The sequence below is a fragment of the Centroberyx gerrardi genome, chromosome 3 (genome assembly GCF_048128805.1).
Source record: "Centroberyx gerrardi isolate f3 chromosome 3, fCenGer3.hap1.cur.20231027, whole genome shotgun sequence".
Lineage (NCBI taxonomy): Eukaryota > Metazoa > Chordata > Actinopteri > Beryciformes > Berycidae > Centroberyx > Centroberyx gerrardi.
Genome location: NC_135999.1, coordinates 21,460,569 through 21,479,877, shown reverse-complemented (window position 1 = coordinate 21,479,877; position 19,309 = coordinate 21,460,569).

Genomic DNA, 19,309 nt, shown 5'->3' with positions numbered 1-19,309 from the left:
GGTTCTCTGAATGCACGCATTGATTAAAACATTTTCAAGTGTTTTGGATATGAACTGTTTTTCATTCATAAAATCATATTTTTTTAAATGCTGTATTAGCTGAGGCCTAGCAAAAGTTTTGTAGATGCACACATCTCCTCCATGGTTTACACTACTACACTTAAATTATCATCTCAACAGTTTGGTTTTAATATCGTTGAATGAAAGTGAATGGAAGTTGGGAAATAAGTCACATGATAACTGTTTGATAACTGGGCACGCTGAAAATCTGTTTAACCTTCATTGTGTTCAATTATGCTTAAAAGCACCAATGGACACCACCACTTTACCCCAGTAATTTAGCATCCAGTCCCTCCAGTCATTTGCACTGCAACCTTTGCATCAATACCTCTTTCACATCATGAGTGTGACTCTGACCTCCCTGCGCCCTGCTTGATTTCTTCTTACACAATCCTTCCAATATCCTTTCATGTACGTTAAGTGGCTGCGTAATCAAGTTGGTTCAGTTCAATTCCGTTTGGCCTGGTTATAAAAGCTCTGACCTATCGATGCTCCTCGGCGGCCATTGAGATCCGGGGCAAGGCACTGAAAAAGAAGCCACTTATCCCAGGGATCCTCTCAGAACATTAACAGCAAGGGCTGAGATGTCCTGACACAAGCTGTGCTCATTCAAACGTGTTGTTACAGGCAATTATCCTGCATTGGAGGAACACGAGAATGACAAGAAGTCCTTATGACTTTGACAGAGGGCGAGGAATAAATGGACTGGCACAGAGAGAGGTGGAAGTAGCAAGAGATTGTGAGAGGGACTGAGAGAGCGAAGGAGAGCAGGAGGGAGCAGTTTTTTTTTAGAGTAAAGATCACACAGATGAGATGAGGTAAAAAGAGATAAAAGCAAAAGAAAGTTAAAAGGAATCTCAAATAAATGAAGAAAAGCACAAAAGGTAGTTGGCTCAAAAAATTAAGAGAAAAATGAGAGAATAGAAACATAAGGTATTCTACCTGCTACTTAGCACTGTGCTATAGACACAAGACTAGAGAGGAGCAAGGAGTTGAAATGTCAGGTTTAGGGGAGAACGTGCTCAGATTGAGATTCAGCCCCATCCTTTTAATCACTGAGTCATGCAATGCTGCATGGAACACTGCCCAGGTGTGTGTGCGTGTGCGTGTGTGCGTGTGTGTGCATGTGTGTGTGTGTGTGTGTCTGTCAGGGAAGAGAGAGAGGCATAATAGAACCCCACACCCGTCTCATCCCCACTCCAAATTTAAATGAGACATTTTCCCTTCTTGCCTTTTAGCGATGAAGCATATTAATAAGCTGGGGAAATGTGTTGAAAGGTTACACAACTTTTTTTCATACTGGGGGAAAATTGTGTGTGTATTGCCAAAAGAGCTTGGAGGCTTTAGTTATGGAGTGTGTGTGTGTGTGTGTGTGTGTGTGTGTGTGTGTGTGTGTGTGTATATATGCACATGTGTGTTTGGAGTCAAGGCAGGGGGCACCAGAGATTGTAGAGTGCTGTGTGGATCAAGGAGAGGAAGGTTGATCAAACATTAGTTAGAAGTCCATTTTAGCGGTGATAGTTTCAGCGGACAGCTCCTCTTCGGAGTATTTTAACACGCTTGAAAACACAAAAAGACACCTCTCCATTCTGCTCCGGTCATCCCTCTCTCCCCCTCTGTGCTTCTCCTCTCCCTCTCCTCTTCTTCTTTTCAGCTACTCTACATTCTCTCTCTCCCTTTCTTCCTCTCCCTCTCTTGCTCTCTCTCTCTCTCTCTGCCTCTGTCCCTCTGGTTCCCTCGGTCCTTATCAGAAGGTGACAGAATGGTTTGAAGGCACAGCTCAGAGTCACTCTGCAAAGGACCATGAGCGACTCGCTCCCTTTTTTTGAGAGCGCTTGTCATTCCTTAATCTCTTTTTATTCTCTCATTCCCTCGTTTGCAGGCGGAAGCGGCAGCGGTGGAAAGCTGCGGCATTCTCTGATGTTGTTGTCAGTTTGAAAACAAATCTTGTTATCACCTTGCCTCAATGTAAGGGTGCCTTACTTGGCATTTTCTCACAGACGAGATTAAGCGTCTATGTGGAGTGTACTCTCCTTGGTGATTTATACGATATGCGCTCAAGGTGTGTGTGTGTGTGTGTGTGTGTGTGTGTGTGTGTGTGGGTGTGTGCACAAATAAAAGATCTAAATCCCCAAAAACAATGTGACATGAATGTGAATGTGCGCTTATCATTTGTATCTGTGTGTGCATGTGTGTACATCCACGTGTGTTTGTGTGTGTGGTTGTGTGTTATCATATTCATTATACTGACTGATTTTTATCACGAGTTGCCGGTCAAATATGAAGAGATCATGTCACAGAATTCTACAAAACCTATTTCCAACATGGCCGATAGTGACATGACATCAAGTGACAAAAATGATACAGAATTACAATTTCACTGAGTGGAAAGTACTCTTGTTTGTGTGTATTTGTACCTCCAACTCTAACCTCCCTCTTCCTCCAGGTCCTCTCTCTTTTTTCCAGACACTCATGTAACACATAATTAATCCATGAGCTGAGCGACGTTAGCATGTTAGCATAAACCTATGGATAACTCCAATTAGCATCTTATTTTTAGCCACCAGCAGAGCATGAACTGTCACCACTCAACACACCGCACAGTGTGTTGTGTGTGTGCATGTGTGTGTGTGTGTGTGTGTGTGGGGGTGTGTGGGGGTGTGTCTGCATGCTTGTGGATAGTGTGTATGCCTGTGTGCATCCTGCATATATGTCTGTCAGAAAGTCACACAAAGTATTACACAAGTTAGCATCAATTAATGGCTAATGGCTTTTTCTTCGCCTGTGAAAACTAAAAGGGTGTAGCAGCTAAAGCAATGGAAATTGACGTAATTATGCATCCCCCCCACTAGAGAGCAAGGTGGCATTAGGGAGCAAATGACATGCTGCGAAGTTGAAAGATGGGGGAGTGGGAGGGAGGATACTGAAGGGAAAGGCAGCAGAGAGAGTCGTCAGAGTCAGAACCCTGCTGAGTGAAATACTCCCGTACAAGATACTTCTGTGAAGTTTCTGAAAGATGCGTCTCCGCTTCCTAGCTTCTCCAATTATTTAAAAACCCACACACATTTGAGAGAGATTTTTAAATCATTCATTCGGCATGGCATTATGAATAATTTTCACTTTCTAGATGCTCTGACAGAATACTGAATCTAAACACAGTACGTGACGTTGCAGAGACTTTGGGCTCTTGAACAGTGATCATTACTAATATTGATTTTCTCCGTTTCAAATGTCTGTTTTTGAAAATCACGCCGACATTCCTGAGATGGGTCCAATGCAGCCTGTGCCTCTCCCTTTCTTCAATAAAGACATAACTGTCTAATCTGCACTGTCAGCTTAAGATCCATTTCTTTTGACACACACCCACACACACACACACCCACACACACACACACACACACTGAGTAGCCAGTTAACGGAGTTAGCAGTGGCACAGGGTTTGGGGAGGATTTGATGGGGTGCTGCGTTAAAGCTTTGATGTGATCCTCGGGAGATAATATGACTGAGATTCATCCGTTAAGCCACTGACAACAAAGACAGAGAGAGAGAGAGAGAGAGAGAGAGAGAGAGAGAGAGAGAGAGAGAGAGAGAGTGACAGAGAGAGTGGGGAGAGAGGTTAACTGTGTGCTGAGAGAGACAGATGTGAACTTGCAGGTCTTGAGATAGAGAGGCTGAGAGAGAGAGAGAGAGATGTTCACTGTGTGTTTAGAGAGAGACTGACCCAGAGAGACAGAAATGCTAACTGCATGTGTTGAGAGAGAATGAGAGAGATGAACTGTATATGTGTCAAAAATGAGAGAGGAAGAGAAACTGACAGAGAGAGACTTATCTCAGGGAGGAGGATTTAGGCAAGGCAAGGCAGCTTTATTTGTATAGCACATTTCATACACTGGGGCAATTCAAAGTGCTTTACAGAGTAATAAAAATACAGTAAAGGTAAAAGATTTACAATTAAAAAGTGCAAAAGTACAGACAAGAGATACAAAAGATAAAAGAGTTAAAAAGTAAACTAGTGCAGTTCAAATCAAGTGATATAGAAAGATAAAAGAACACAACAAATACTCCAACTTTTAGATGCACATTGTGAGTGAACCATATGTTTTTCTTGAATTTTCTTTTCCCCTGTCCTTCCTGATTCTACTCTTGATCCGATATTTACGTCAGATCTCACTGCCTCAGGCAGACTCTTGGTCAAAAACCTCACCATCCACAGATGGATGAGAATCATACAGGGTAAAGCTCTGTCCCCCCCCACATATAGTGTTCACTCATGCGCAAGTAAGCATTACCAGGACAAGACGAATGAAAATTCATACTTGCCCGTGTCAGCTCTGTTGGGATCCTGAACAGAAACAGTTAAAATGAAGGCTATTTAAAAGCTAAGCTGAAAAGATGAGATTTTAGCCATTACAGGGTAGAGTAGGCAGTGTAAAATAGGAAAGTTTTTAGCTTTGACTTAAAAGTGGTCAGAGTCGGGGCTTGTCTAATATAATCTGGGAGGTTATTCCAGGTCTGTGTTGCATGATAACAAAACGCTGCTTCACCGTGTTTTGTTCTAACTCTTGGGACAGCCAGTAGGCCAGCCCCAGATGTCCTAAGGGTCCTAGAAGGTTCATATGGCACAAGCATGTCAGAGATGTATTTGGGCCCAGAGCCACAGAGTGATTTGTAGACAAGCAGCAAGATTTTGAAATCAATTCTCTGAGTGACTGGTAGCCAGTGTAAGGATTTTAGAACTGGTGTAATGTGGTCGTATTTCCAAGTTTTCGTCAGGATCCTGGCAGCGGCGTTCTGAATAAGTTGCCGAAGAGCTTTTTTTGAAAGCCCTGTGAACAGACCATTGCAGTAATCCAATCTACTGGAAATAAAGGCGTGGGTAAGCCTTATTAGGTCTTGTTTGGACATTATTCCTCTGACTCTTGCAATATTTTTTAGATGGTAGTAAGCTGACGAAGTTACCGATTTTGATGGCTATTGGAATTTAAATCTGAGTCCAGGATAACGCCAAGATTTCTGGCTTGACTCTTAATTATGAGAGACATCACAGTCCCAGCAGTTAACCAATAACATCATCACTTTTTTCTCGCTCTCCGTCTTGTTCCCTCCATCCAGCTCTGCAGTTATCCCCGGACACAGACCGTTGACTGCAAGCAGCATCTCCTCCCTACACAGCTCCCCATTAATGGAAAACTAAAGGTGTTCCGGCTCATTCCACGTCCATCCGAGTCTGACGCGATGACTCTCCAAACGGAGCCTGTTATTCCATTATCACTGGTGTGTGCGTGCGTGCGTGTGTGTGTTTCCCTAAGAAGCCCCAGAAGAGCTTTATGTCTGAGAACAGAGCCATCAGGTGTCACAGTGTGAGGTTTCCACTGTCTGAGTCACAAAGGATGAGTTAGTCACTGCAGGAGAACTGATTGGAGAGACGCGTGTCAGACAGCAGTTCTCCTGACCTCAGAGTCAGTCTCTCATACACAGACCCTCAGGGAACCCCTTAAATACACTGAAAAAAACTTGAAACCTTACCAAATTTGGAGCAATGTTTCATGCTGGCAGTGTAGGAGGTGATAAAAGAAGAACCACATATCACATATATATAGAGAACTGTAACTAGAGATGAGTATCATCATCACAGATGAAACATGGGAGAGGACCTGCAGGGAGGCGACACAAATTAACAAACTTGGTCAAACATGGAGTTTGATTGGGAGGAGAGAATGAGATTTTTTAAAACTCCCTTTAAAATAGACAGAATTCGATTACCGTCATCACGATCGTTGCAGCCATATTGTTGACATAGTGCTGCAGCTGTCAATAAGTGACAGCCTAGGTGCAGCACTAATAGGAAGCTAGCCATTTTTAGCGTTATGTATTACCTATTGCCTATTACCGTTTCTATTACAAAATAGCGATAGTGTCATGTGTTATACACGGCTGTAGTAATAACAGCAATAAAACCCCGGGGTTAGTTTTTATGCCATCCTTACCGTCCGCAGACGTGAAGGGAAAGAGACTGAGGATCTGCCAGCGCAGGAGAGATGTGTGGATAGTTAGGAGAAACAGGCGAAACTTTCAGCCAACTCCTCACAGCAAATTTGTCTGTTCACATCATTTATGTCAGTTGATTTTTTCTTCTTTCTGACCGTGGCCTACGGATGAAGTTTGAGAGATCCACTCTCACACAGTTTTGGGTGTGTGAAGAGGGAACACCCTGAGCTAGGAGAGAAAGCTTTGGAGCAGCTACTACCCTTTGGATACACTTATTTGTGCGAAACATCCTTTTCTGCAATGACCCAGATCAAAACAAACCAAAGAAACTATGTCTGGAAAAGAGCCTGATCACTGCAGTTGCCTCCCTGCCACCCAGAATGACAAAAATCATAAGTGAAGCACAAGCCCATGTTTCTCACTAAATTGTAAAAGAATTACAAAAGTAATTGCACCACCCATTTAATGTTCGTGTTTACTCTGCCAAATAACATGCACATACATTATTTATATTCATTTTCCTTTCCTCCCCAAAATGTTTTGTGCTGGTGAAAGGGGTACTTGGCTGAAAAAATATCTGAAAGAGGGTACATTGGTAAAAATAGTTTGAGAACCACTGGATTAGACAACAAATCAGAAATATTTACTTGTTGATTGCAAAGAAGAAGATGATTATAATCTTCTGGAGATAAACAAAACCACCAACAGGTAAAGAGACTGTGAAGAGTTTATACTATGGAGAGCGTAACATTTAACTTAAACTGCCAAATGGACTGCTGTTCATACTACAACTCCAAAGATTATGTGAAAACATCAGGTTTTTGTACTTTTATGCATTTGGGCGTGTATATGCAGGCATGCATATGTACATATGGAAGTAAATGCATGTGTGAATGTGCATAGATAGATAGATAGATAGATAGATAGATAGATAGATAATGTGGAGGTACACTGCTGACTCCAGAAGGACCACAGACAGTGTCACTGCAGGAGATGACTGAGCCAGGTCTGGGAAGGGCAATAATACCAGCCCTGGAGGTAACACACTGCACCTAATCAGTAATCACCTTAGGCCACAAGGTGGTGGCCTGTGCTGAATGGCCCCACAACCCGGTAAGCGATTACTACAAGCAAGTCAGGTAATCTATTGAACTGGAAATGCTGTGTTGCCGTCTCTGTGCTTGGAGCTCTGTTTTATTTATCACTCGTGAGATTAGTGAGTGAACCACCGGCTGGACGGACTGTAGATTGGAAAAGGACCGGTGACTGGAAATCGGATGAACAGCAAATCTGACGTCTCCCCCTCTCCTATCTCACTGTCTCCTGGCCCTCTCCTTGTGTGTCTTCCTCAGGTCACAGTAGGTCTGTGAAGCTCCTCCACCGAAGCCCCGATCCAGGAAGAACCTACGTTGCCTTTATCCTACACCCCCTTGCTCCCACATTATAAATAAAAGAATGTTTGTGTGTGTTGAATGTTGTTTTATTTAGAAATGCTTTACCAAGCAGTACATTGCTTCTCCAGTGCCGGGTTGCCACAACAGATAGATAAAAAGATAGTTTCCCATTTGCTTTTACCCTCTAACAGGGTGACACCATGCTTTAACTTCAAAACTCCAGATGAAAGCATTGATTTTGTAAAAGCAAAGTATGAGACTGAGGTGTATTTGAAAAACAGTTTTGTTTATATGTGTCCAGTGTGTAAATATTGTAATAAAGACTTGATTTCTCCAATTCAGTGATAATATTGAGTGTTTGGGGTGAAGTGATCTTCTAACAGCCAGCCAAAACACATTGAATTATCTCTTCTTACAAGGGAGAGAGTTTATATAATATTCCCTCTGCTTAGTACAGTAGAGTTTATGGCCTGAGAGAGAGAAACCAAGTTCCTCTGTGTTCCTCTCCTCTTCTCTTCTCTCCTCTTCTCTTCCACAGCCAGAGTCTGTTCATCTGGAGGAAGATGAAAGGATGACTTTTGCTCATTGATATAAATAAATGGAGAGAGAGAGGGATGAGGCGAGGCCGTGTAGGAGGGGAGATATCCTTGGGGCAAAGGAAGGAGTAGGAGAGAGGGATGAGCCGACCGCAGGGAGGAGAGGAGGTGGAGGGTGAGGGCAAGAGGGAGGTGGAGAGTGGAGAACGGCGATATGGAAAGACAGGAGAGAGAAGTAAAAGAGAGACAGAGAGGAGCAGGGGAGCGAGAGTCTACAGGGAGGAGCGGAAGGGAAAAAAAGGAGGAGCAGAAAGAGTAGCGAGGAGGAAGAGAGAAAAGTGTGATGGAGAGAATGCACGATAAGACATATGCCCTGAAAAAAAAAAAACAGCCTCCTCACAATATGAAAATTAGATTTTCCACCACATGTGATTACAACTCAAAGGGTGCAAGTGTTTGAGTGTGTATATACTGTATGTGCATTCATGCATGCATGTGTGTTTGTTCAAGAATGTGCATATACATGTGCGTGTGTGCAGATGTGAAACCCAGCAGTGCGTTTTAGATGCCATCAAGATCATATGGCATTTTCAAGTCTTGAATGTATGTTATTTCTATGTGCGTGTGTGTGTGCATATGTGCATGTGCAGACTTTGTTGCATATCTACCTGCCTATACAGTATGTGCATGCATGTATTATTCATATGCATTTGCAGGTTTGCCTGTATACGTGCATGTGTGCTTAAGTTGTGCATAATTGTTTCTGTGTTTCTGTGAGCCCATTTGACTGCCTACTTGCATGCGTGTACAGTATGCATGTGTTTGTGAATATTGCGTGTGTGTGTCTGTGAGCAGAGCCTTAATCCCCTCCACCTGTGCTTGGCGAAGTACATTTATATGAAGCACCAGTTAACCTTTCTTTCCTGTCCAAAGCCGTGGCGACGTGACATTTTATTAACTGTGGCAGGTGATATATTACCACACTTCTCACAGTAAGATTACATTAAACTGTTATCAGGGCCCTTCTCTGCTCCCTCTCTACCTCTCTCTACTTTCACCCCTTTCTCCCCTTATTCCTCTTTCCCTCTCCTCCTCTTTATCTCTCCTCTGTTCTGCTACCTCTCCTTCTCCTCTCCCTCTGTTACCTCCTCCTTCTCTTCTCCCCCCCTGCTCCTCTTCTATGCATGTCCCTCCTCCTTCTTTCTCCCTGGCTGTATCCACCACGGTAATTACACCCAAAGAGGGGACAGGGGACAGCAAGGGAGAAAGGAAGGAACAGAAGGGAGAGAGAAAGAGAGGGGGGAAGAGAGAGAGAGAAAGAGAGAGAGAGAAAGAAAAGAGCTCTTAGAGAGACACTAGAGAATGAGAGGAGACAACGAAGAGAAACAGAGAATAGGAAGAGCACAGAGGGGGATTGAGAGTGACAGAGGGAAAAGGGGGAGTAGAGAGGAAGAGAGAGAAGAAAGGAGCGGGTTGGGGTTGGAGTTGGAGGGGGGTGAGGAAGCTCTTTAGTTTGCCATGGAGCAATCCTTGCCAAGTAGGCAATCCTGTCTGGCTGCCAGCGATGGCTGTGTCGCCTTGGTCTCCGAGATACATGGAGGGCTTTAATAATAGCTGCCTCCAACTCGGAAAGATAGAGAGAGAGAGATGGAAGTGAGGGATGGAGGGGAGGGGAGGGGGCAGAGAGGTGAAGGGTTGGCGAGAGAGATGTGAGAGGGACATAATAATAGAGCGAAAGAGAAAAGGGAAAGGTGGGTAGAGAAAGAGTAAAATGGAAAGAGGCATGCGAGAGAAGTGAAATGTATTTACCGTCCCCATGATACACTTTGGATGTGGCACTGAATTGTTCAGCGACATTATTACCTGAGATAATTTGTTTTTTGAAGAGAACAGAGCGCGGAGAGACAATATGGAGTAGGGTCTCTCAACAAGGGCATTGTGAGTGATGAGACTGGCGGTGGGAAGTGGACGGCATGTTTTTAAAGCATGTTAGGCATCCACTAAAGGATTGATAGATGGACAGATGGGTGGATAGGTAGATGACGGCTTTAAGGAGAGATGGATGGATGGGTGAAAAGAAAAAGAAGAGAAATTGGTCTCTCTGGCTCTTCTACAATGGACTTCTCCTTGCATGATTGTCTAGAAAGAAGCCTTTTTTCTTTGATTCTTTGATTCTGAGGGACTGACACCAAAACCTGACGTTTTGCCATTGATGTTTTAGATGGTTGAAAAATGTTCTGCCATCAAACTCCATTGTAGCTGTGCTGGAAATATCTTGACGTGCTGAGGCGTTGTCTATGTTTGGCCAGTTATCCACGGGAATAAAAGAAAAATACACCACCAAACAACAAAATGGGCCCAGAAATGCAAGTTACATCACCAATAGTGTTTTTAGGGTGGATTTTTCCTTTAAAAGATAAATGGATAGACAGACGAACACACTTTTATTAACATGAACAGCAGAAAAGGGCATGTAAGGCCATTGAAAGTATAGCAGAATTAATCGTTGGCAAGTCACTAGCTCAGCCTAACTGCGGGGAGGGGCCTACCTATCACACTAATTTGATAGACAGGTTTTGGATGGGATTTGGTCCACTGAGAGTCCGCCGTTCACCGGACCAGTCAGTCACTTTCATAGAGTCTGACACCAGACTGCTTTCCTCTAATTCAAACTTCACATCCAATCACTTTTCATTTCCTCATAAATCTTGTTAGATCCCGCCTCCCTCCCTGTACTCCTATTAGGCGATTGTGTTTTAATTTGAAGCAGCGAATGAGCTATTAGCTGTCGCTGCCACGTTACCCGTGTAATGCCGAAAATGAGCACAGCAGCTGTGACAGTTTATCCTCATTCACTCACTCACTCTCTCTCTCACACACACACACACACACACAGCCACATGCGCGCACACTTTCTCACAAAATTAACTGCACCTACTTTTGGAAATGAGATTAGCCAAGCAATAGCCGTGCAGCCAAGCCACCCAAGCCCAGCCCGGCACACACACACACACACACACACACACAGGAACGCAGAGAGACACTTAGACAGTACAGACAAGAGCGAAGCTGGCTCTTCCTGTGTCTGTGCTATTAGGTTAAAAAGTTGGAGACGTGAATGTGCCAACACCCTGATCACACATTCACAAGGTAGCTCAGGGAGAGAAGAAAGGGACAGGGGGGGGGAAAACAAAAGAAAATGCAGACAGATGATTTTTTTTTCTTCTTCCGAGGGGAGTCACAGAGCCCGAGTTAATTGCGGTTGCGGGAGATGTCAGTGCGTTATCAGTGTCTCTCTCTCTCTCTGCTTGCCATCAGAGTTGACTGGCAGCTAGATAGAACCCTATCAGCAAGATAAAAAGTGAGAAGGGGAGGCAGAAATACAAAGAAGGAGAGAGAGAGAGAGAACCGAAATGATGAAAGAGAAGAGAAAGAGATGGAGAGAGAAAGAGAAGAAAAATAGAGAGAAAGACGGAGAAAGAGAGACAGATGGAGTGTGGAGAGAAGGACCGCGAAGAGGGGGAAAAGAAAAGATATTCTAATTTTCTCTCATCCGTGGCAGTGGAGAAGAGAGCGTTATCTCCCTCACTCATCATCATGCTGCTTCTGATCACCAGAGCATTTTGATTGGCTGGCAGCCAGCAAACACTGACACATCGACAATGATCAAAAAACACTCTCCATCTCCCTCTCCTCCATCCCTTTAGTCCCCCTTTGCACCCCTCCCTTCCTCTGCACATTCCCCTGGAACGACTGCAAAGCAGCCCCAATTTTGATTTTTAGCATCTCTCTTTTTCCTTCCTTCCACTCTCTCCCTTTACTTTCCCTCTATTTCTCTCTTTCGCTATTTCACACCCTTTGTGTTGGACCAGTTTTGTGTTGCCTAGTTCCCATTTGTTCCTTTCCATCCTGGCTATCCTCCTTCCTCTTTCCCATTTCAACTCTTACTTTTTAATACCTCTTTACTACCTCTTTGTCTGCTCTCTTCCCTTCTTGCTTCATTTTCCTTGCACTACTCCGATCACATTCTGATCACATCTTTCTACAGTATCAAAGATGCCGGCATTCCAGAAGGTACTACTTTCATGTGATGAAACTTGCTTATAATCCTTTGAAAGCTGTAACGCTCCGGCTGAATATTAACAATACACATTATTGACCTTCTACTTCCACACCTATTCTTTGTCAGTACTCTAAACTTATTGTTCTCTATGTTGCTACTGCAAGCTTAGATCGCACACCAGTTGTGGTTCCCCCGGCCCGGCCAGTATGTCTAATTGGCTCCCAGCAGTGTGCATTCTTGAAATTCTCACAAGGTTGTGCAATCATCACCTTCAGGCATGGAGGGAGAAATTGGGCAGGTTTTATTAGCCATCTAGTCTGGAAAGGGTATACTGTACCCCCTTGCTGTGCTGGTGCTTTGTGGTGTGCATTCCCTCCATACAGGTAGATGCTGATGCAACGGTATAAATCATTTAATGTGATAACATGCACTCATCTCACTTTATTTATAGGACTTGGTTGCGACTACTGGACCCAGGCTGACCATTGCTCCATTCTTGTACCTGGTAATTCCCTGGTCATTTTATTTTAACACTGACCATCATATCTGGCCTGTGCTGTAAGAGTTTCTTGTTAGCGCTTCCCTCTCTAGCTGGCTACAGACTCACAGCTGGGCTGGCGCGTCCTGGCCCTTGGTTGTTGGTGTTGGTGTTTCCACCGCCGGCGCAGCTTTGGTTTTGGGTGCCGGTGGAGATGGGGAGATTCTTCCACACCAGGTGTTGTAGTGATAAGATGTAATCGTGCACATTGTTTAGTTTGCAGTGATTCAGGAAATTGCATTCTTTCTATCTGTAGTTGTTTGGCTTTACATGCTGGTTTGCTGCGGGTGCTGTGTTGTCTGTCCTCTTTCCCTCTCACTAACAGCAGTGGGGCGTGGCAGCAAGGGTCTCAAGGCAGAGATAGTCCCTGGTGGCTGGCCAAAAATACTTCAAATGTGCTCCTGATCAAAATTCTACATTTTGTAATAAAAGCTTTGTTCTAATTTCTTATAATCCATGCCTCGTGCGTGCTTTGTAAGGACTGCGTGGGTAGAGTTGGATCTAGATATGTGAACTGGGTTGAGTCCTTCCACTCAATGTTGAGTTATTACCCTAATGTAAGGTCGCTACACAGTACTACTAGCCTACTTCCTCCTCATGATCAGAGATTGTGTGTGCCACTGCCGCCTGTTGCCCCAGTATTTCTGTAAATCAGTTGTCAACATAGGGGGAAGTCTTTCTAGCGAAAATTGCATATTAGCATGATGAAGATGCTGCATCTTCCATCTTCAATGTTTTATTTATTGTTTTTTTTTCCTATTCTTTGCTGCCTTAATGACCCTGTTTCCTCTCAGAGATCAATAAAGTTATTATGTCAGACCTGCCCCACAGCAGTAGACCCTTAGAAGTAACCAAGGTAGAATTTTCTCTGAATCTATCACTGTCAAATGAATTGTGACCAGTTTCTACGTGTTGTTATATGTGTGGCCAAGCCTTTGTGAGCTGTTTTCATTCAGCTTATTTCATTATTTCCCTACAGCTACTGATGCATAACTTACAGGCCCTCTGGATTTGGGCTGCAGGACTTCCTAAATGGATTGAAAGAAAGAATGAATCAGATCACTAGGACTACTACTTTAACACACAATATATAAGAAATAGATGCAGCCCCTGTGGTTTGTTCCTGTTATGCAGCCTGAAGCCAATTTTTTGCATTAATTCCGTGTTCTTTTACTGTGGTCTGTTCCACCAATCAGCAGTAGGCTACATTTGAGTCAATCCTGCCTCACCTGGCATGGCAAGTACAGTAGATGGCAGTACAGTAATGAATTATGGGGTACTGCCCGATTTTGAATAATTACACTATTTAATTGAGACAATGAAAGGGAAAACGTAAATGTAAAATCATATTTACTATAGCCAAATTAGGGCAGGAAGACCCTTGCTGAATTGTTCATGAAAAAATTTGAAAAAAATGTTGTGGTTATGGTTAGTCTTGAATACGGTAGACTTAAAGGAAAAAATCCAACCAAAAACACTTAAACACTGTTAAAAAAAACAGCTATTCCTATGTACCCTGCATTTCTGACCTCATTTTGTTTGGTGGTATATTTTTCTTATTCCTGCAGATAACTGGCCAAACGTAGATGACATGATGTTATGTCGGGATATTTCCAGCGCAGCTACAATAATGGCGTTTGAAAGCAGAATGTTCTTTTCAGTGCTCTAAAACAGCGCTCAGGTTTTGGTGTCAGCCCCTCAGAATCAAAAAGCAATGGCTTCTTTCTAGACTAATTTTCCCATTTTGCACTGACATTGAACAGTCATACAGGGAGAAAATCCATCACAGAGGAGGAACAAATACAAATTTCTCAATTTCTCCACTGACTGTAGCCTCAGTACGTCACATCACAGCATTGATCTCTCACCACTCTCACTTTTTTCTTGACAGAAAAAACCGTAGTGTGCTATCGCTCTCTCCACCTACACATATAGAACACAGAGAACCTCCTTCTCTGGTCGTTGTTGAAAGTCATTCTGGGAAATGTAGAGGTAGATGAGGCAGGTTTAGGGAAAGTGGGTACACCAAAAAAGTAGATTACAACACTTCATCACAAAATAACTCCTGCAACGCTTTGAACATCACAAATTGATCATATCTAACAGTGTAAGAGCATCCAAGATTGGATTTTTCCTGTAATAGCCATACATTTTTGGGCCATATCACTTTTACCTTACATTTTACTGAACTCCGTCCACCTCAACTTTTGAGTCACCGGCCTCCATTGCCCTCCTCTCTGTCAACATTATCTGTCAAAACTTTGCTCGAAAGCCTGCACTTTCTGGCTTGAGGCCACGGCGCTGCAAAGCTCGATGAGATGTAAAAGTTCAGCAAAATATATCATAGATTAGCGTCTTGCTTCCCCGACTTCTGGCTTTGGAAGAGAGTTGTTTATGGTCACAATTACTAAGTGGCCTGCTCATGGCCATGAAAATAACGTATGTTAATTCTTAAATGGAATGGTATTCCCCTCTAATTGAGCGATTAGGGCAGCCTAGATCAGGAGTCACTCCGTTGTGTTGATTGATCTGGCTAAATGATAATGGTAGAATTAATTGAGTCAGTAGAGATAGATGGCTGTGCACTGATCATCCACTGAGTTTTAAACTATTGATCTCTCTCTTATCTTGGCTAATAAGATGCTGTTAGTAGAGGATGGGGTGGCAATGGTTATTCAGAGCTAAGCTACAGAGTGCTACCTGTCCCTCTGGCCACAGCTGATTAAACAAATGTTAATTATCAAACACTAAATTCTGATTATTATGATTCTGACTATTATTGTTAGTAGTAGTAATAATAATATATATATTTTTTAATGTAAACTCTCTCTTCTCTACTGAGGACCCAGTGTTAAGTGGGTAACAATATCTGGTCTTCATCAAAACTAATTAGATTCTGTTTTCATCAGTGTTGATTTCTTGCAAATATTATACCATAGACCATATATTCATAGTGAAATCAAATAATTCTGAAACTGAAAATACAGTGTGGTATTTATACCAGGACACTGTAGCCGCCGTACAGCCTCAACAAACTGCTCACCCTGCACTCTGTATATAAAGACATACTATGAAAGAATATTGCTCATCTGTATAGTCTGATATTTCTTTTAAAAAGTGAGGTGCAGGTGTCGTATTGATGGAACTTGTTTAAAGGCATTTCAGACTCCTATCCGTTCATAATGCAGCATAGGCAGCCATGACACCTAACCCAGATAAATACTGTAATTATCAGTTCTGCCTTTCACAGCTCACCCGTTTGCCGCTCCTCTGTCGTATCCATCATGCCTACACAAACACATGCATGCACACACACACACACACACACACACACACTTCTGACCTGTCATATCAGTATCCATCATAGCCTGCGTGATCCAGTCAAAGTGAGATTTAGTGGAGCGCCCTGTCTGGGTGACTGCTCTGTGGGCGAGTCCATATTGAGTTGTCTGCTGAAGTGGGCCAGATTGGGTTAGGCCAGTCTATCCATTCATCTAGGCTAATGCCCTTTCTGGGCCGATCCATTTCATGAGCTGAAGGGGAGTGGAGAGAGGAGGCCAGGACCCGGGAGAAGAATAGAGTGGAGGAGAAGTGAGGAGAGAAGGAGAAGGAAAGGAGAGGAGGAGGAGGTAGGGTGGAGGGGAGACAGAGCTTTAGAAGAATGAAGTAGAAGAAGAGAGAAAGGAAATGACTGAATGGAATGAATGGAACAGGAGAGAGGGGAGGGAAAAGGTAATGATGGGAATGGAGATATGCACGAAAGGATAAGAATGGGTGGAGATGAATCAGAAAGACGGAGTGAATGGAAAAAATGCAGAGGAAATGGGCAGCGTATGACACCTGACGATGTAATTATGTTTGAGTTCATTTTATGAGTTTAACGATGCTGTAATTTTAACATTTGTCATGGTTTTAAATTAGCAAGCTTGCAGCTTTTTCTGTAAGAGCAATATGGATAAAACAAGTTTCTAACCCATTGAATGAAAAGTCATGCCATGTACAGCAGCAGCTATACTAACTAGGCTCTGAAGTAATGAGTTAGTGAGGTGCTAAAAACACACACATGCATGAGCAGACACACAGGCGCACACGCCTCAACGTCTCAAGACACTAACAACATGCTCTCACTTTGCCATTACCACTTCTAAATGAGTTTGTTGCTACGGTAACATTGTGATTTATTTCCCAATTAAGAGTTTGTGAACTTGCTCATTTACAACAGTAGAACCAAGCTGCACATAAATTACCTTCAAGCATAATGTGGTCTATTTGCTATTAAAAACAAAGAAATATCATCATCTTGTACCAGCATATATCCCAAACAAGCAAATTCCTGCATCGAGGGTATGGTTCTTTGTGAGTTTATTGTACAAAAACAGATATTATCTGATAACTATGTGCTACATCTAGTTAGCAATTAATGTGCTTGCTAAAATGGATGAAATTCACCAAGCTTCACATCCAATAACAACCTTTTCATCTATCTAGCTTAAAATGAAGAAAAACAACGTGCGGATGGATGAGAGACTAGCAGGCAGGCAGGTGGGGATATAATGGAATCAATTAGGCTAACACTCATGATTTATATTCTGTGTTGATAGCAGAGAAAACACAATTTACTTCTTTTTCCCACTTACCCGATATCATTTGTTTCTAATGTTTATTCAATGATAACATATGAATCCCATTCCCTCTTGTGACACATAAATTGTGCAGCCGTGCATGTTTATATATTTCTGTGTGTGTAGGTGCGTGTCTGTGTGTGCATATAAGCGAGGAAGTAACCATTTATTATTGACTAGGGATAGAAAATGCCAGTGCATATATTAGCAATGATTCATAAACATGAGGGCAATTTCATTTGATTGACTTTGCGTAGATTAGAAGACTTTCTGCATCTATGTGCAGGCCCTATGTGTGTGTCTCTGTATATTTTATATTCATGTAGACACAAGTAAATGACTCAAATGTCTTTGTGTTTGCATGTCAGCACATGCATGCCTGTGTGGATGTGTGAGAATGGACCCTTGCTTGCATAAGTTTGCAAATGGTTGTGTGCCATTCTTCTCTAATGAAACCCCTCTGTTCCTCTCTCTTCATTTTTCTATTCCTCTCATTCGCTCTCTTGCTCACTGCAGTGTTGTTGAGAAGTGGAACTCGTATGGCCCTCATTAATGTCCCTGGCATTCACTTGGCTCTGCATCTCTCTCTTTTTCTTTCCCCAGCCTCTTACAGCTTCATCCCGCATTCTACCCATGGCATCCTCATACACACACAACACTAGCGGCTTCAACTGCAATTAGCACCTGTGTCATCACACAAACTCACAAGCGCACACATGCACGCACGCACACACAGACAGACACGCACACCATTAGCTCCAGATCTATTTTGTGCCCAGCACCACTCTTCCATCCTCCCCTCACCCCTGCAGCCCTCTCAGTAATGATGGACTTGTTGGACAATAATTAGACAGAGTTAATAAGCATTCAGTCGGGCCAGGGAAAGACTGGGATGCCATGTTCCCTTCCATTAGGTCTTTATTATAGGCCTATCCACTTCAACCTCAATGGGAGACCGACACAGCGCTGGTGATGTATTATAGTATTTTATGACTGGTTTGGCCTTGGCCGCTGTGGAAAGGTGGAACAGGGAAAAGGCTGCTTACAGTTTAGGCCTAAATTGCACTCTGGCGATTAGGTAGGTCATACTCCCACAAGAACATTGATCAAAGTTTACTTTTGTTTTTGTGATGTAGTACTGTGGCAGCCAGTCAGGCTAGTGTGGTGGACTGCACAGCGTTGATAAGTCATCCTATCACTTTGTACAATCTGATACTGTTTTTGGCACTACAAAGTCTATGAAGTGTCACAGTATCTTATTAGCTTCAGTATGAATCTTTTATTTGGGTCTCTATCACAGAACCCCTCAAACTAGGAAGTCATTACTGTTTTCACTTGGCCAATCTCTTGCTCTTTTCATGTTACGAGATCACTCCTTTATCCCTTCCGTTCTATTTTTCATCACAACTTTATCCCCATTCACACCCTCAAACACTCTTTAAACTTTAAGAAATGAGACCCACTTCTCTTGAAAAAGAAATAGGCCTGGATGATCACCAGAAAGTTTCTGACATGCAGAATCACCCCTTAAGCATGGTGCTGAATGTTTTAGAGCAGGCTGGTCTCTTTTCCGGGCGCGATAAGGCTGCTCTTGTGTCTACTTGTCTGCCAGGGCTTTGGAGGTAGGGGAGAGGGAGCTACCTGTTCTGCTCTCTCCTCTCGTCTTCACACTAATTAGAGAAAACTGAATCTAACTCTTAGTGGGGACACACATCCTCGGCTCGCACAAGCTAACTGGTGTTACAGGAGCGCGTGTGCGTTCATGGGTATTCATGGAGACGTTTTATGAGGCTCCCATGTTTGTGTGAATATGTGCCCAGAAACACATTTTTGGGTAGATCTTTGTATTAGTAAGAGACACGCTCTTGGAATACAATGTGCCATTTTTTCCGTGTGTGTCTGAGAGTGTGTGTGCGTGTGTGTGCGTGTGTGCATGTGAATGGTGCGCAGTGCGGTGGCTAGGCACCGCAGGCGATGATAAGGAGGGGGCTTAAGCAGTGGGCTCTCTCGGCCTAATCACTGCACGCATTTCAAAGGCGAGAGCGCCAATTAAAACTGATAGGGCTCAATACGGGCTTAGCGGCTGCCACAGCGAAGAGCAACGCGCC